The 16,495-nt window shown below is 40.1% G+C and overlaps 1 protein-coding gene across 3 annotated transcripts in view; it reads left to right on the top strand.

Moving 5' to 3' along the window:
- Nucleotides 1-16,495, top strand: part of LOC109623404 (beta-1,4-glucuronyltransferase 1) — a 416,723-nt gene that overhangs the window by 45,256 nt on the left and 354,972 nt on the right. The window contains exon 2 of one of the 3 annotated variants that reach the window (XM_062849307.1): nucleotides 11,235-11,270. The exons of the other annotated variants lie outside the window; for them this stretch is intronic. The gene's annotated coding sequence lies outside the window, so the exon portion shown is untranslated. The remainder of the gene's footprint in view (nucleotides 1-11,234; nucleotides 11,271-16,495) is intronic. 3 annotated transcript variants of the gene reach the window in all.

The following is a 16,495-nucleotide window of genomic DNA, read 5'->3' as shown; positions in this document are numbered from 1 at the left end:
AAGGATTGCATGTGAAATCTCTGAAGATATCTTAGGAAGAATTCTTGAAATAATCTATGGGCAAGTGTTCTAATAAATCAATGGAAAAATTCCTTAGGTAATCTTTAGAGGTATTCCTGGAAGAATACATGAGAAAGAATGAGAATACTTTATAAAGAAGTCAGAAGGAATCCTTGGAAGAGTTTCCGAAATTTCCCGAGGAAAGAAGAATTTCTGTAGGAATGAGTTTCTGGAGAAGTTTTTGAGAGAAATTTTCTGAGGAATCCTAAAATAAATTACATGAAGAAATTAAGAAAAAAATTTGTATACTTGAAGAAATTACTGAGATATTCGTGGTGGAATTCTTAAAGGAATCGTCAGAAGAACTTACAAAGGAAAAATTCCTGAACGTGTTCCTGGAGGAATTCTTGTAAGAATTATTTAAAAGAAATCTACGGGAGGTATCCATGGAGCATTTTTTTATTGGAGATCTTAGGTAGTTACATGATTACATACTTGGAGAAATGTATCAAAGATTGTATGGAGGTATATTTAACGTATCCTTGATTTATAGGAAGATTTCTGCAGATAGGGTCGATAGGGTCCATAGGGGTTACCATTTGAGCAGCTGTACCAATTTTGGGCACTTGTCGCTATAACTAAGTCAATTTCAAACGGATCGATTTGAATTTTTGTACAGAGTTAGGGACGTACAGTATCTAACTCTATACAAAATCTCAAATCAATCGGTTTGAAATTGACTTAGCTATAACGGCAAGTGCCCAAAATAGGTACACCTGCCCAAATGGTACAAGACCCTACTCCTGCTGAAAATATTTTAAACTTACCAGAAGAAATCCCTGGAGAAATTCCTGAAAAAATCCTTCGAGGAATTCCTGATGGATTTGATCTTCTTCTTATTCTTTTTCTTCCTAAGATTCTTCTTCTTGGATTTGTTAAGAATTCCTAATTCTTAAGGTGAATATATAACGAAGCCACACCTCGAATTTTCAAGAGCACAAATCTGAGGAACCAAAAGACGGATTACGCTGAAAAGTTGATCGATTGGTAACCCGCTGGTGGTGACCAATCGATCAACTTTTCAGCGCAAACCAACCCTCGGTTCTTCAGATTTGTGCTTTTGAAAATTGGAAGTGTGGCTTCGTTATATATTCACCTTAAAGAAATCTCTTGAGGAACTTTGAAGGGGGAAGTTCCTGTTGAGTAAATTGGAGGAATCCTTTGGTGAATTCCTGAAGGAATCATTGAATGATTCTTAGTGGAATATGCTTGGACTAATTTCCGAATAAACTCAATTTTTCAAGGGATTTTTTTTGTAGAAATTCCTGAAGGATTCTTTTTTTTTTTAGAATTCCAAGGAAATCCTGTTTAGGACTCTTGAAGCAATACCTGCCTAAAAGATTAATAGTGAACTTCCAAAAACTGTTCGCTGAAATTAATGCTTCTGGAAATTGTGAAAGAAGGCACTGAAGTTTTTTTTTCCATTTCGTTTATTTAATAGGCTCATGCGTGCAGTGCATTTTACGGAGCCGAAATACTCAATTAAATACACTTGGTGTGTTCAATTTACTTAAAAAAATTACTTCGAAGTCTTCCTAGCTGTTTTCTTCGGACGATAATGGATCGTCCTTCGGAAATTCCTTTAGGACTTCCACTTGACATTTCGAGGGATTATTCATATTATTCGGAAAATCTCCATAGATGGCTTAAGAAATCCCGACAAAAACTTCATCAGAAATTTTTCTAGGGTCTCCTCTAGACACTCCTTTATGAAATTTCTCTAGGGATTCCTTTGGAAAATCTAGCATAGTGTTTTCTCACTAATTCTTTTGTGGAATCTTTGTCAAATTCATCCTTGGATTCATTTGGACAATCTTTCAAGGATTTCCTGAAAATATTTTTAAGGGATTCTTCACGAGTTCTACCATGAACTATTTTGACTTCTTCAGAAATTCTCCTGAGATTTCTTTTAATAATTTTCCAGGGAATCTTTAAGAAATTCAGCAAAATGTTCTTTCACAAAATATGCTAGGGATTCCTTCAGACTTAAGAATTTTCATCATCAATTTCTCCAGCAACCTTTTTTTATGAAAGTCTTGCATGGGTTACTTCCGAAATTGTATCATGGATTCCTTCAAAAAATTCTCCTGGGATTCCGTTCATCAAATCTTCCACGGGTTGCTTCCATTGTTTCTGTAGGGATTCCTTCTATTTTTTTTTCTAAAATAAACTGATGTATTCCTTTACAAATTTCTTGAAGAGATTTTTTGAGAAATTCTTCCAGGAATTTCTTCAGACGTTCCTTTAAGAAATTTCCCTTCCAGAAACTGCTCCAAGGATTTTCTTAGAAAGTCTTAGAATATTCTCCAAAGGAATATGCTCAAAATATGCCTTAGCATTTTTTCCTTGGGTTCTTTCAGAGATTGTTCCTTGGATTCTTACAAAAATCTTGGAGGATTTTTATTAGAGATTCTTCCTGAGATTTCTAAAATCATTCCCCAGGGAATCCTTAAAAATATCTTTCACGAGTTCTCTCCAATATTTCTGTCGGTTTTTTTTACTTAATCTTGCAGACATAGCTTCAAAAAATAATCCATGGATTTTTTCACAAATTTCGCAGATCCTTTCAGAATTTTTTCTGGAAAATTTTCAAAAGGGTTTCTCTGTAAAACGTTCCTTGAACTTTTTCAGAAATACTACATGGATTCTTTTAAAAATAGTCTCGGTAATTTCATCAGAAAATTACCCACGGATTCATTTGAAAAAAAAAGTCATAAATTGTAAACTTCTTTGAATTTTCTTCAGAAGCATTTAAAAAAATGTATGGATTGCTTCAGAATTGTTATAGAGATATATCCAGACATTTCCTCAACGATTCCCTTGAAAACCCGTTAATGATTTTTTTTCTCAAACAGATTCATGGATTCCTTAACAAATTCCTGGAGCGATTCTCGTATGAAATCTTCCTCGGTCTTCTTCAGAAATTCCTCAAAAATTTCCTTTATAATATCTTCCAAAATGCAGAAATTCATCCAGTGGCTTCTTCAAAAGTTCTTTTAGAGATTATTGGAGAATTTCCCAAAGGATTCGTTCAGATTATTTTAGAAATTCATAGACCAACTTTGTTCCAAGGATTCTTACGGATTCCAGAGATTCCTGCAGAAATTTATACACAGATACTTTCAGGAATTCTGCTGGGTATTTCACTTTGAATTTTTCTAGAAATTCCTAGATACATCTAGAAATTTCTCCAAAAATACCTTGAAACATCCTTAGGAATTTTCATTAAGGAGTTTTTTCCAGGATTTGTTTTTCTAAAAATACCTCCACATATCTGATAGGCACTCTTTTGGGGGTTTCCCAAGGTATTCCTCCCCGAATTTCTTTGGGAAGTCATCCATCGATTCCTCCAGATATTCTTGTTCTTCAGAAATTCTTTAAGGAATGTATTAAGAAAATAGTTCAGAAATTTATTTAAAAATCCTCTCTCCTGACTTTTTTTCCAGGATTTTTTTTTTTAATATCTTCGGAGACTTTACCAGATTTTGCCTCAGAAATTTCAGCAAGGTTTTTTTCATGGATTCTTCCTGAAAGTGCTCTAATAGTTCCCTTAGCAATTATGTACTCTTCTTCAGGAATTACATTCCTTCAGAAATACATTTCAATTTTTTTTAGAAGTTTTTTCAGCACAAAAACCATCCTAATAATGCTTAGAGAATGCTGTATTGATTCATTTCGTTTCCATGGGACGTACCAGCATAGGGGCGCTAAAATATGAGGTTTAACCATCACAGCACTGCTTTTTTTTATGCTATTGCATATGAAGCTTGAGTCCATATATTTCTTTGAAAATTTCTTCAGGCATTCTTACAAAGATTCTTTCAGGAATTGCTCCGGGATTTCTTCTTTGGTCTTCTTCAGGAGTTTCTCAAGAAATTTCCAAAAAGATTCATCTTGAAACTAGTCCACGGATTTCTTCAGAAATTCCTCCTGGGATTCCTTCAGGGATTCATTAGGAAATTCCTTGTGGAGCACTATTAGGAAATTCCTGTGGAGATTATCACGCCGAGGACGTGGGATCGAATCCCACTCTCGATAACTCACAAAATGTGAGTTCTTTCTTCGGAAGAGAAGCAAAGCGTGGGTCACGAAATGCACTAGCCTAGGGTGAAAAATCTCGTTATTGCAGATGAAAAAAAAAGGAAATTGCTTCAAGCATTGCTACAGAAATTCATGCAATTATTTCTTCGCGTATTTCTGAAGGAATTCCTCAAAATTTCCGAATATTTCTGGAGGATTTTATACAGATATACTATCAGAATATCCTCTAGGAGTTTCTCTTTTGGGATTTTTCCAGGAGAAATCAGAATTTCTCAAGAATTTCATCTACGAATTTCTCCAGGAGCCAAGGAATTTCATCATTAAATGGAATTCCAGAACATTTGTTCAAAGGGATTCGGAGTATCTTTCAGATAACCAAAAACCTGTCCTTTGTGACTTGTGTGCTGCTTGGGATTCGTTTAGAAATCCTTTTCAGAAATCAGAAAATTCTCCAGGATCTCTTTCAGATTTTATTGATGGAAATTTTCCACAGGTTCCTTCAGGTATTACTCAGGGATTCAGGGATTCTTCCACAGATTCTATCATCAGTATCTGCCGTAAAATCTTCAAACTTTCTCCAAGGATTTTTTGAAGAAAAACTTTTACGAATACCTTCAGAGGGTTATCAAGTTCTTGCAGATATTTTTGAAAAGATTTCTTCAAAAAATCGCTGTTTCATCAGTAATTCTCTGAAGAATGCCTCTAGGATTCTAGTTTGCTTCTGAAGGATTTCACAAATTTCTTCCATGGATTTCTTCAGAAAATCTTTCATGGATTTTTCGAAAGGAATGAGGGATTTCTATAAACATTCCACCAGTACCAGCATTTTTTGCAGTCAGTTTTTTTGAAAGATTCATTCTGAAATTACTCCAATAGTTTCACTAGACATCTCTTCAAACATTTATCATACAGTTTTTACGTTTCTACTAGGAATCTCATAAGAAATCAACAGCAGTCCTTTATGACCCTTATCGATTTCTTTAGAATTTCATTCAGGGTTTTTTTTTAGAGTTTGTCGTGTTATTTGTTGTGCAATTCACGAAGGTATCTCTGTAAGATTGTGTAAATTTATTTTTAAGCAATTTTGAAATCCCTTTGTTGAAACTCTTGAATGAATCCCCCTAATATGTATTTTGAAGGAGTCTCTGGAAATAATAATGTAGGAATGAGTCTCTGGAGGAATTTTAGAAGGAATCCATGCAGAAGTTTCCGAAAGAATCTCTGAAGGAATTCATGAAAAAAAAATCAGTAGAATCCCTCTAGAGAACTCAGGTATCAAAGGTACTTTTGAATGCAGTAATTATTCTAGATCTAGAGGAATATCTAGAGAAACACCAAGGAAATTTTTGAAGGAATCCCAGGAGTAATTTCTGAAAAACTTCCTGAAGAAACTCCTTAAGAATCTTTAGCTGGAATTCCTAGAAAAGTTTACTGTGGAACTTTTAGGAAAAACTCTGAAGAAATTTTTTTATAAAATTTTTGAATGATTTTCTGAAATTATTTCTGGAGCAAACTGGTACCGTGATTCTGAAGGAATTCCTGTAGGATTATCTTGAGAAACGCTTAGATGAGCTTCTGTAAAGATTCCCTGAAAAAAACTATTCTTGTAGAAATTCCTTGAAAATATATCTGTACAAAATCCTTCATGAATTTCTGGAGAAGTTTGTGTCTGATTTAGTGAAAGTAGTATATCAAGAATCTCCGAACGAAATCCAGGATTCTTTTGATGAATGCCTGACGAAATTCCTGGATACATTCCTGCGGAAATGTTCAAGAGAATCTCTAGAGCAATTACTGAAAAAATATCTTGTGTACTTCTTGAAGTACTCGTATAACCTGTACTCCGTCAGGAGACCTTAATCAGCTGGCAACAAAAATGGAGAGATGGAGAGATGGGCAGCTGGTTGCACTCTACCTTCCCACAGGTGTCGAAGAAGCCATGGTTCAAAGGGTTGGATCTAGGCCGCGATTTCATTCGTGTAATGTGTCGGCTGAAGTCCAACCACTATTTGTTAAACGCACATACCTTCCGTATTAAGCTCTCGGAAAGCTTTAGTGGAGCGGACCTGGTGTGATGGTTAGAACACTTGACTATCACGCCGAGGACCTGGGATCGAATCTTACTCTCGACAAACTCACAAAATATGGGTTCTTCCTTCAGAAGGGAAGTAAAGCGTGGGTCCCGAGATGAACTAGCCTAGGGCTAAAAATCTCGTTAATACAGATAAAAAAAATCTCGGAAAGCAATCTCTGTGTCTGCGGCGTGGCTTACCAGGATATCGAACATGTCGTATTGGGATACGATGAGTATCTTGAGGTCAGATCTGAGCTGCATGAAATTCTCCGGGTCCGAGGAAAACAACAGAAACCCGTTAGAGAAGTGTTGGCAGGCCTTGATTTGGAATACATGGAGCTGATTTATCAGTTTTTGAAACGTGTTGATCTCAGAGTTTGATGTAGCACCTTCCTTGTTTTCGTTGTCCGCCATTTGGTTTTGTTGTTCGCTCCTGTCTGTCGTTTGTCCTCTTGTCGTTGTCTACCGATAAAGTTCTTTCTTTTTGGTTCCGTTACAGATCAGGGCATTTTGTCCCATCAATGTTTTAGTATAAGTTAGCAAATAATTTAGTTTAAGTCCCCTAAATTTCTTCTTCCCATTTTTTTGTAATCCCGAACCTCGAAATTGCCACGAGTACTTCGGATTCCCAAACTAACATAGTATTTACGGCAGTTAAAAACAAAATGTAAAAATCTTAAATTCAAAATCAATATAACAAACCCAGATTAATCCACCTAGTGGTGATAGTGCCTTTCTCGTTGAATATGTACTCATGATCATTCCGTCGACGCAATCAATCTTGCCTTAGAGTCAGTGATCAGCCCCAAAGCTCTGTGCCTTAATAACGGATGAGAAGGAGGAAATTCTCATATCAGCGGTCTGGGACTGTACCACCTACGAATTTCTGAATCCTGAGAATACATTATTTAGAAAAACGAAAATTTTATCAAAATCATCATCGAATTGGGGCACTTATTCCGATGTTATGTTCAACGTATAGACAGAGCTGAAAATATCAGTTCTCTCAGTTGACTACTTGACAAGCTAGGATATAACTTTTTTCACAGGTCACTTTGAGGTCTTCGACAAAGCTTTTTCTGCACACTTTAGGCTATATTTTATTATCATTGGTTACGAGATTCATGTAAAATTTGTAATGTAGTAATTTGAATTGCCAATTTTAAATCTTATTCAAATTTTAAACGCATTACAGAGCTCGCCATCCAGTCGCAGAAAAATTTTGCGCAGTAATTTTAGACGCAAAAGGGGATTTTAAAAAAATGTTCGGGGCTGATGCGCTAAAATTTTAATTCCATACAACGTTGACCCATCCTACTGTATGTTAACATCTCAGGAATCTAAAATGGTGTGGTTTGATGAGATCGCTCTAGTATTTTTTAGGTTTTGGTTCTCTTACACATATCTATCGCTTGCATTGATTTTGTTCACTTTCGAAATTCCGTTGAAGCACTCAACGCAGCTTCTGCAACACCACCGCTAGCCTCTTATGTAGTCTGAGCCTATTTTCTTGCTAACCGTTCATCAGGTTATCGAAATGTCACGATTTGATGTGTGCCATGCATGAGTTTGGTATACTTTATACTAGACCACTTACGATGGGACACTCGGAAATGATTCTGGAACACTACCGGTAGTGTGGTCTGAGCTTATGTAAATACTAACTGTTATCAGATACAGATTACCCAGAACTAGTAATACTACCGGTCAAGCTACCGGTAGTAACTTCTGAGGACTGTGCCTATTTGCTTATTATCCATGCATCAGGTGACTGACAAAAAAGCGATTTGATGTACCGCAAGCATGGCTTTGGTTCATTTTTATGTTGGTCCACTTTCGGTGGAACACTCTAAACCGGTTCATTTTTACATTTGACCAATTCCTGCGGGTCACACGGAACCGGTTATGGAACACTACCGGTGGTCTCTAACGTAATCTAAGGCTTTCTTTTGAAAACCGTTCATCAGGTTAAAGAAAAAGCCGCGATTTGATGTGTCGCATGCATGGGGTTCGGTTTCCTTCCACACTTGACCACTTCCGGAGGAACACACGGAACCGATTCCGGAACACTATTAGTTTTCCCAATTATGATCTGAGATGTTTTTTCTTGTTATTCGTTCATCAGAATACCTAAAAAGCCATTTGATGTGTCGCGAATATTGGTTTGGTTCTTTTTTACATTCGGCCACTCTCCGTGAGACAGATGTACAAGTAGTTTCTAATGTGGGCTTAGTCTAGTTTCTTGCTAACCGCACAATTAGGTTATTGAAAAGGCCACGATTTGATGTGTCGCATGTATTAGTTTGCTTCACTTTTATATTTGGCCACTTCCGGTGGACACCCGGAACCGGTTCCGGAATGCTACCGGTTCAGTGAGACTATTGTCCTATTTACCGTTCATCAGGTCATAGAAAAAGCGGCGATTTGATGTGTCGCATGCATGAGTTTGGTTTACTTTTATATTTGGCCACTTCCAGCGGGACACCCGGAACCGGTTCCGGAATGATACCGGTTCAGTGAGGCTATTTTCCTGTTAACCGTTCATCAGGTCATAGAAAAAGCGGCGAGTTGATGTGTCGCATGCATGAGTTTGGTTTACTTTTATATTTGGCCACTTCCGGCGGGACACCCGGAACCGGTTCCGGAATGCTACCGGTTCAGTGAGACTATTTTCCTGTTGACCGTTCATCAGGTCATAGGAAAAGCGGCGATTTGATGTGTCGCATGCATGAGTTTGGTTCACTTTTATATTTGGCCACTTCCGGCGGGACACCTGCATACCGATCATCAGATAATCGAAAATGCCGTGGTTTGATGGGTCGCATGCATTGGTTTGTTGCATTTTCATATCTGGCCCCTTCCTAGGGTACCGGTCCGGAACACCTAAATGGCCATAACTCCGGAACGGCTGGACCGATCTGAACCATTTTCAATAGGAAACAATGGGACAATATGCCGCGTCGAATGAACCATCGGTCGTTGAAATCGGATCATATTTACTATCTAAAAATGAGGTGACCTTTTTGTACACATACACACACACACACATACACACACACACACACACACATACATACACACAGACATCATCTCAACTCGTCGAGCTGAGTCGATTGGTATATAAGACTTGACCTCTCCGGGGGCTCTATCCAATTTACGTTTTTGGAGTGAACATATAGCCTTTCGGTACACCTTGGTGCACGAGAAAGGCAAAAAAAACATGATTTCGGCTCAGTTATGCCCATGTGGCACCCGAGCCTTCCAAATAAACGAATAAGTATAAAAAAAACCTGTACTTATTTCTGAAGGAAACGACGGCACTTTATCCACGAATTTTCCTGAAACAGTTCTCATACAGCATTTAAAAAAAGTTCGTCCCAAATTTTTCAAGCCTTAGGCGTTGATTGGAATTCATAATGGAAACAATAAAGTGCGTGATAATAAGGTCGTGGCACGCATTACCGCGCTCATAGCTGAAATACCGTCAAATTGCTTACTAATCCACCAGCAAAGATCACCTCTGCCAGCAGCCAGCGTGCTCGCTCATCTGCCGGTTAGGATGGCAGCAAATGCGTAAAATGATTTTTATTAGCAAACAAACGCTCGTTTTATGCGGTGGAAAACAAAAAAAAAACGCCAGGCACTCATAAAAAACGCAATGGCTCCGATTTTAATCATTTGACCTGATTCAGTTTGCATGGGGTTTTCTTCGCTTCGCGCGCCGCGCGGCTTCGTCAGCCAGAGCCCCGTACTTCGTTGGAACGAGTGGCGGGAAATGGGGGAGTTTCGTACCGGCAGATAGCTCTCTAGCTCAACATCGAACGCACCACCCAGGTGAAACAAATGCATCTTCATTGAGGGCTGCTTACCTACTGATGATGATTAACGTGCAAATGAAAAACCACCTCAGACTTGAGTGCCTATGATTTTTTCCTCCCGGAATGATGAACGAGAAAAAGGGCTGAGGAAAGACGACAACGTCGGCGAGGGCAAAACACGCCAATTAGTAACAAGCAGTCAATTGTTTTCCAATTAGGCAGTTGATGGAGGTACTGGTATAGAGCTGGTAATAAGTTCAAAATTTAGGGCTGTTGAAACGTGGTTTTTATTTCGAATAAAAACAGGCGGCAAAGCAGAGAGCCGCACCACTACATTAGGCAAGTTTTATGTTTGGAATAATTTGAAAATTGTTTCGTAGTTCAGCTTCAAGTGCTATCGTGCTGAGTTGCTTCTGCTGCGTTCAGTTGACCCAGAGTTGCCGGCTTTCGTTCTCGAAGCGGAAGTCAAAAGTGTGATAAGAGCCTCTGGGTTGAAGTGTCGGCACTTGTATCCGAGACAGGTTTCTACGCAGTGCGCGCCGCACTCTGTTGCCAACTCTGCATTCTTTGGCCATTAAATCACTGAAAAATGTGCTCTGAGTGCGAGGGTGATGTCTTCCCGTGTTTCATTGAACAATGATGATATTTGATTTTTCCTCGTGGAATCAGCCAATTTTTAAAATCCATCCACGAAAAATTATGGAATGAATACAGACGAACAAAAATGCTTAAGGGATTTATTATGGCATGGCATATCTGAAGAGAAATAAGGCAAATTTAACAAATCTGCATTCAAATACTTTATTTGTTTTTGACAAGGCTATAGGAAGAAGATTCCCTCGCTAAGCCACTCAACTTTTCGATCGATTCGAACACGTGTGTAACCAATTCTATCTGATTCACCTCAAGGAGTCCGACTCTCAGCAGCACACCGGTGTTGGTAGTCAAGAGGGCTCCGAAATCCGAAAGGATGACGAAAACACACCAGACCCAAACTGCAGCAAAAAAAACAAAACTAGACACACAAGCTGAGAGCGGTTAATTTGTTTTGAATTCTTCTTTTAGGGTGAATGTAGGTTAGGTTGATTTACTAGGTCGCGTATGTTTCTAGGAATGATGAGTTTGAACTTGGAAGAGCTGGTGAATGTGCGATTGCGTTAGCCTTCTATATTTAAGAATTCCAACAATTTCTAATACCATTTCTGTATAATATCATTTTTGTTCCCTTTCTCTCATTCCAGGTACGCCGGTTTAAACCTCAATAATCATGCAGATTGGTAAATATTTAAAGTATTGGTTACGTTGCATAATTGCACGAATCGACGAGGCCATGCTCGAGACGATAAACAGACAGGACCGAAATATTTAATTAAACTGCACACTGCAATCTTCGAGCCTTGGAGCGCCGCCACTTCGCGGTGTTCAAATTATCGACGACTGGAGCCATCGCATCGCTCGCTCGTTTGAATGGGCTGACCATCATCTCGACCCGGCTCTGCTCTTTCACACAAACCCCCGTAATCGGTCGACGATGGCGGCGGCATTGGTTCGTCTAGTTTGTCTGTAAAGGAAATCTGCAGACAAAAAAAAAATACGTTCAATTGCAGTTAGATCGCAAATACTTCGCTGGTCCTCCTCCGCATCATTCAAAATTAGTGGAAGAGTGTTTCTCAATCTACTGATGGTGTTTCAACAGAAAACAAAGAGACAGAAGACACAGAAGACACAGAAGACACAGAAGATACAGAAGACAGAGAAGACACAGAAGACACAGAAGACACAGAAGACACAAGAGACACAAAAGACACAGAAGACGCAGAAGACACAGAAGACACAGAAGACACAGGAGACACAGAAGACACAGAAGACACAGAAGACACAGAAGACACAGAAGACACAGAAGACACAGAAGACACAGAAGACACAGAAGACACAGAAGACACAGAAGACACAGAAGGCACAGAAGACACAGAAGACACAGAAGACACAGAAGACACAGAAGACACAGAAGACACAGAAGACACAGAAGACACAGAAGACACAGAAGACACAGAAGACACAGAAGACACAGAAGACACAGAAGACACAGAAGACACAGAAGACACAGAAGACACAGAAGACACAGAATACACAGAAGACACAGAAAACACAGAAAACACAGAAGACCCAGAAGACACAGAAGACACAGAAGACACAGAAGACACAAAAGACACAGAAGACACAGAAGACACTGAAGACACTGAAGACAAAGAAGACACAGACGACACAGAAGACACAGAGAACCAGAAGACACAGAAGAACCAGAAGATACAGAAGACACAGAAGACACAGAAGACACAGAAGACACAGAAGACACAGAAGACACAGAAGACACAGAAGACACAGAAGACACAGAAGACACAGAAGACACAGAAGACACAGAAGACACAGAAGACACAGAAGACACAGAAGACACAGAAGACACAGAAGACACAGAAGACACAGAAGACACAGAAGACACAGAAGACACAGAAGACACAGAAGACACAGAAGACACAGAAGACACAGAAGACACAGAAGACACAGAAGACACAGAAGACACAGAAGACACAGAAGACACAGAAGACACAGAAGACACAGAAGACACAGAAGACACAGAAGACACAGAAGACACAGAAGACACAGAAGACACAGAAGACACAGAAGACACAGAAGACACAGAATACACAGAATACACAGAATACACAGAAGACACAGGAGACACAGAAGAACCAGAAGACACAGAAGACACAGAAGACACAGAAGACACAGAAGACACAGAAGACACAGAAGACACAGAAGACACAGAAGACACAGAAGACACAGAAGACACAGAAGACACAGAAGACACAGAAGACACAGAAGACACAGAAGACACAGAAGACACAGAAGACACAGAAGACACAGAAGACACAGAAGACACAGAAGACACAGAAGACACAGAAGACACAGAAGACACAGAAGACACAGAAGACACAGAAGACACAGAAGACACAGAAGACACAGAAGACACAGAAGACACAGAAGACACAGAAGACACAGAAGACACAGAAGACACAGAAGACACAGAAGACCCAGAAGACCCAGAAAACCCAGAAGATTCAAAGACTTAGATGACCCAGAAGACACAGAAGACCCAGAAGAGACATAAGACACAGAAGACACAGATGATTTAGATGACACAGAAGACCCAGAAGACACAGAAGAAACAGAAGACACAGAAGACACAGAAGACACAGAAGACACAGAAGACACAGAAGACACAGAAGACACAGAAGACACAGAAGACACAGAAGACACAGAAGACACAGAAGACACAGAAGACACAGAAGACACAGAAGACACAGAAGACACAGAAGACACAGAAGACACAGAAGACACAGAAGACACAGAAGACACAGAAGACACAGAAGACACAGAAGACACAGAAGACACAGAAGACACAGTAGGCACAGAAGGCACAGAAGACACAAAAGACACAGAAGACACAGAAGACACAGAAGACTCAGAGGACACAGAAGACACAGACGACACAGAAGGTACAGAAGACACAGAAGAGACAGAAGATAAAGAATACACAGAAGAGACATAAGACACAGAAGACACAGAAGACCCAGAAGACTCAGAAGACTCAGAAGACCCAGGAGACCCAGAAGACACAGAAGATACAGAAGACACAGGAGTTACAGAAGACACAGAAGACACATAAGACACAGAAGACACAGAAGACACAGAAGACACAGAAGACACAGAAGACCCAGAAGACTCAGAAGACTCAGAAGACCCAGGAGACCCAGAAGACACAGAAGATACAGAAGACACAGGAGTTACAGAAGACACAGAAGACACAGAAGACACAGAAGACACAGAAGACACAGAAGACACAGAAGACACAGAAGACACAGAAGACACAGAAGACACAGAAGACACAGAAGACACAGAAGACACAGAAGACACAGAAGACACAGAAGACACAGAAGACACAGAAGACTCAGAAGACCCAGGAGACCCAGAAGACTCAGAAGACTCAGAAGACCCAGGAGACCCAGAAGACACAGAAGATACAGAAGACACAGGAGTTACAGAAGACACAGAAGACACAGAAAACACAGAAGACCCAGACGACCCAGAATACCCAGAAGACCCAGAAAACTCGGAAGACTCAGAAGACCCAGAAGATTCAGCAGACCCAGAAGACCCAGAAGACACAGAAGATAGACGGCACAGAAGACAAAACTCGATGGAAAACCTCTGTATTATGCAATTAACCGGTACTCGCTCCATAACCTACTATACCCGCACAGATCGATCCAAAGAATCGATTAAACTCGCTCGTCTCAGCTTCGATCTCAGTTCCCGTTGTAGCTCCGGCGGCGTCGGAGTTCGTCTACGGACGCGATCATTCTATAAATGCAGTTGCTTGGAGCTTATGCGCGGACTAGCCCGCCGCGCCGCGCCGCGCCGGTACCACGAACCGGCCCGACCGCTAATTGTTTAAAATCAATTTGAAACGTAAAAATTTACGGTAACGCCTACCACGAGTACCACAGACCACGGAATTAGCCGCGATAACTAGAAATAGGTACCGCCCCGGTCCCGCGCAGTCGAAATCATCCTCCGGCTCCGATTGTAGACGGGAACGGGAGGAAAAATCGAGAGTGAATCTTGTTTCTATTTTCGCTTTTTTTCTGCTCCTCCATAACTTCTCGAAGGCCCTCACTTTTCTTCAACAAGTCCGCTGCTAACAAACCGTCCGTCGGTCGTCGTCTTGAGGAAAAATGCTTCACCAGCCACTACACTGTAGTGCCGTGCCGATCGTAGCCTAGCCTAGCAGCGCCTCGCCAGAGAAGCACGCGATTCATGAGTGGAGATAACAGACAGACAGACACAGAGAGAGAGAGAACCATCAGCAATCACGTTTCTTCTGGTTGTTCGGTTTCGATTGCTGGTTGGGTTCGTTTACCGAGTGCTTGCCAAATATAAAGTGTGCAATGAGCCAACTACTAACTACGGTTGGATGCAGTGCTCCCCCCTTGGCCGCCCCTCTTTGTTGGCGCTGGGTCTTTTTTTTTCGGTCTCGAAATTAACAGACTAGTAAAGTTAATAATAATGTCTAAAATCCGCGCCAAATTGTTTGACTGGGCTTGTTGCTTCGCTACTTTGGCACGGAATCAGTTCACTTGACTGGGTAGATGGGTTGGCGAGATGTTGTGCTTATTCGATTAGATGGGGTTGTTATCTGAAGAGATTCTTTGAGTCAGTTGGGAGTTAATCAGAAGCCAAAATTAAGCCATGTTAAAACCAGTCTACAGCCTAACCAAGGCTAAACCAGACCGATTCAAAAGCTACTTTAAAACTAGCTTCAAACTAATTCAGAACTAATAAAAACCCATTGAATACCAGTTCAAAGACAATCTAAGACCCAGAGATGAACCAGCTAAGAACTGTACTGAAAATCTCTTTAATAAAGATAATTATTATTATAATCTAAGACCAACCCAGAACCACTTTAAAACTAGTTCAAATCAAACTCAAGAAAATCTGGAGCCAATACAAATGAATCCGATGGCCAATCCAATGCTAATCCAGAGCCAATCCAAAGCCAATCCACGACCAATCCAAAGCCAATCCTTAGACAATCCAAATTTAATCCAAAGCCGATCCAATGCCAATCCAAAGTCTATTCAAAGTTTATTCGAAGCCGATTCGAAACCAATTCAAAACAAACCAGAGCCAGTCTAAAGCCAATCCAAAGCCAATTCAAAGCCAATCCAATACCAATCCTTGACAATTCAAATTTAATCCAAAGCCGATCCAATGCCAATCCAAAGCCTATTCAAAGTCTATTCAAAGCCAATTCAAAGCCAATTCAAAGCCAATTCAAAGCCAAACCAAAGCCAGTCTAAAGCCAATCCAAAGCCAATCCAAAGCCAATCCAAAGCCAATCCAAAGCCAATCCAAAGCTAATTCAAAGCCAATCCAAAACAATTCAAATCCAATCCAAAGTCAATTCAAGACCAATCCAAAGCCAATCCCAAACCAATCCAAAGCCAATCTAAAGGCAATCTAAATTCAACCCAAAGTCAATTCAAACCCAATCCATAGCCAATCTAAAGCCAATTTAAAGTCAATCCAAAGCCACGGCAAAGCGAATCCAATGCCAATTCAAAGCCAATCCAAAACAATTCAAATCCAATCCAAAGTCAATTCAAACCCAATCCATAGCCAATCTAAAGCCAATCCAAAGCCAATCCAAAGCCAATCCAAAGCCAATCCAAAGCCAATCCAAAGCCAATCCAAAGCCAATCCAAACCCAATCCAAAACCAATCCAAAGCCAATCCAAAACAATTCACAACCAATCCAAGACCAATTCAAAGCCAATCAAAAACCAATCCAAAGGCAATCCAAAGTCAATTCAAACCCAATCCATAGCCAATCTAAAGCAAATTTAAAGCCAATCCAAAGCCAACGCAAAGCGAATCC

Source organism: Aedes albopictus, chromosome 2 (assembly GCF_035046485.1).
Source record: "Aedes albopictus strain Foshan chromosome 2, AalbF5, whole genome shotgun sequence".
NCBI classification, from domain to species: domain Eukaryota; kingdom Metazoa; phylum Arthropoda; class Insecta; order Diptera; family Culicidae; genus Aedes; species Aedes albopictus.
This window is presented reverse-complemented; position numbering and strand designations above follow the sequence as displayed.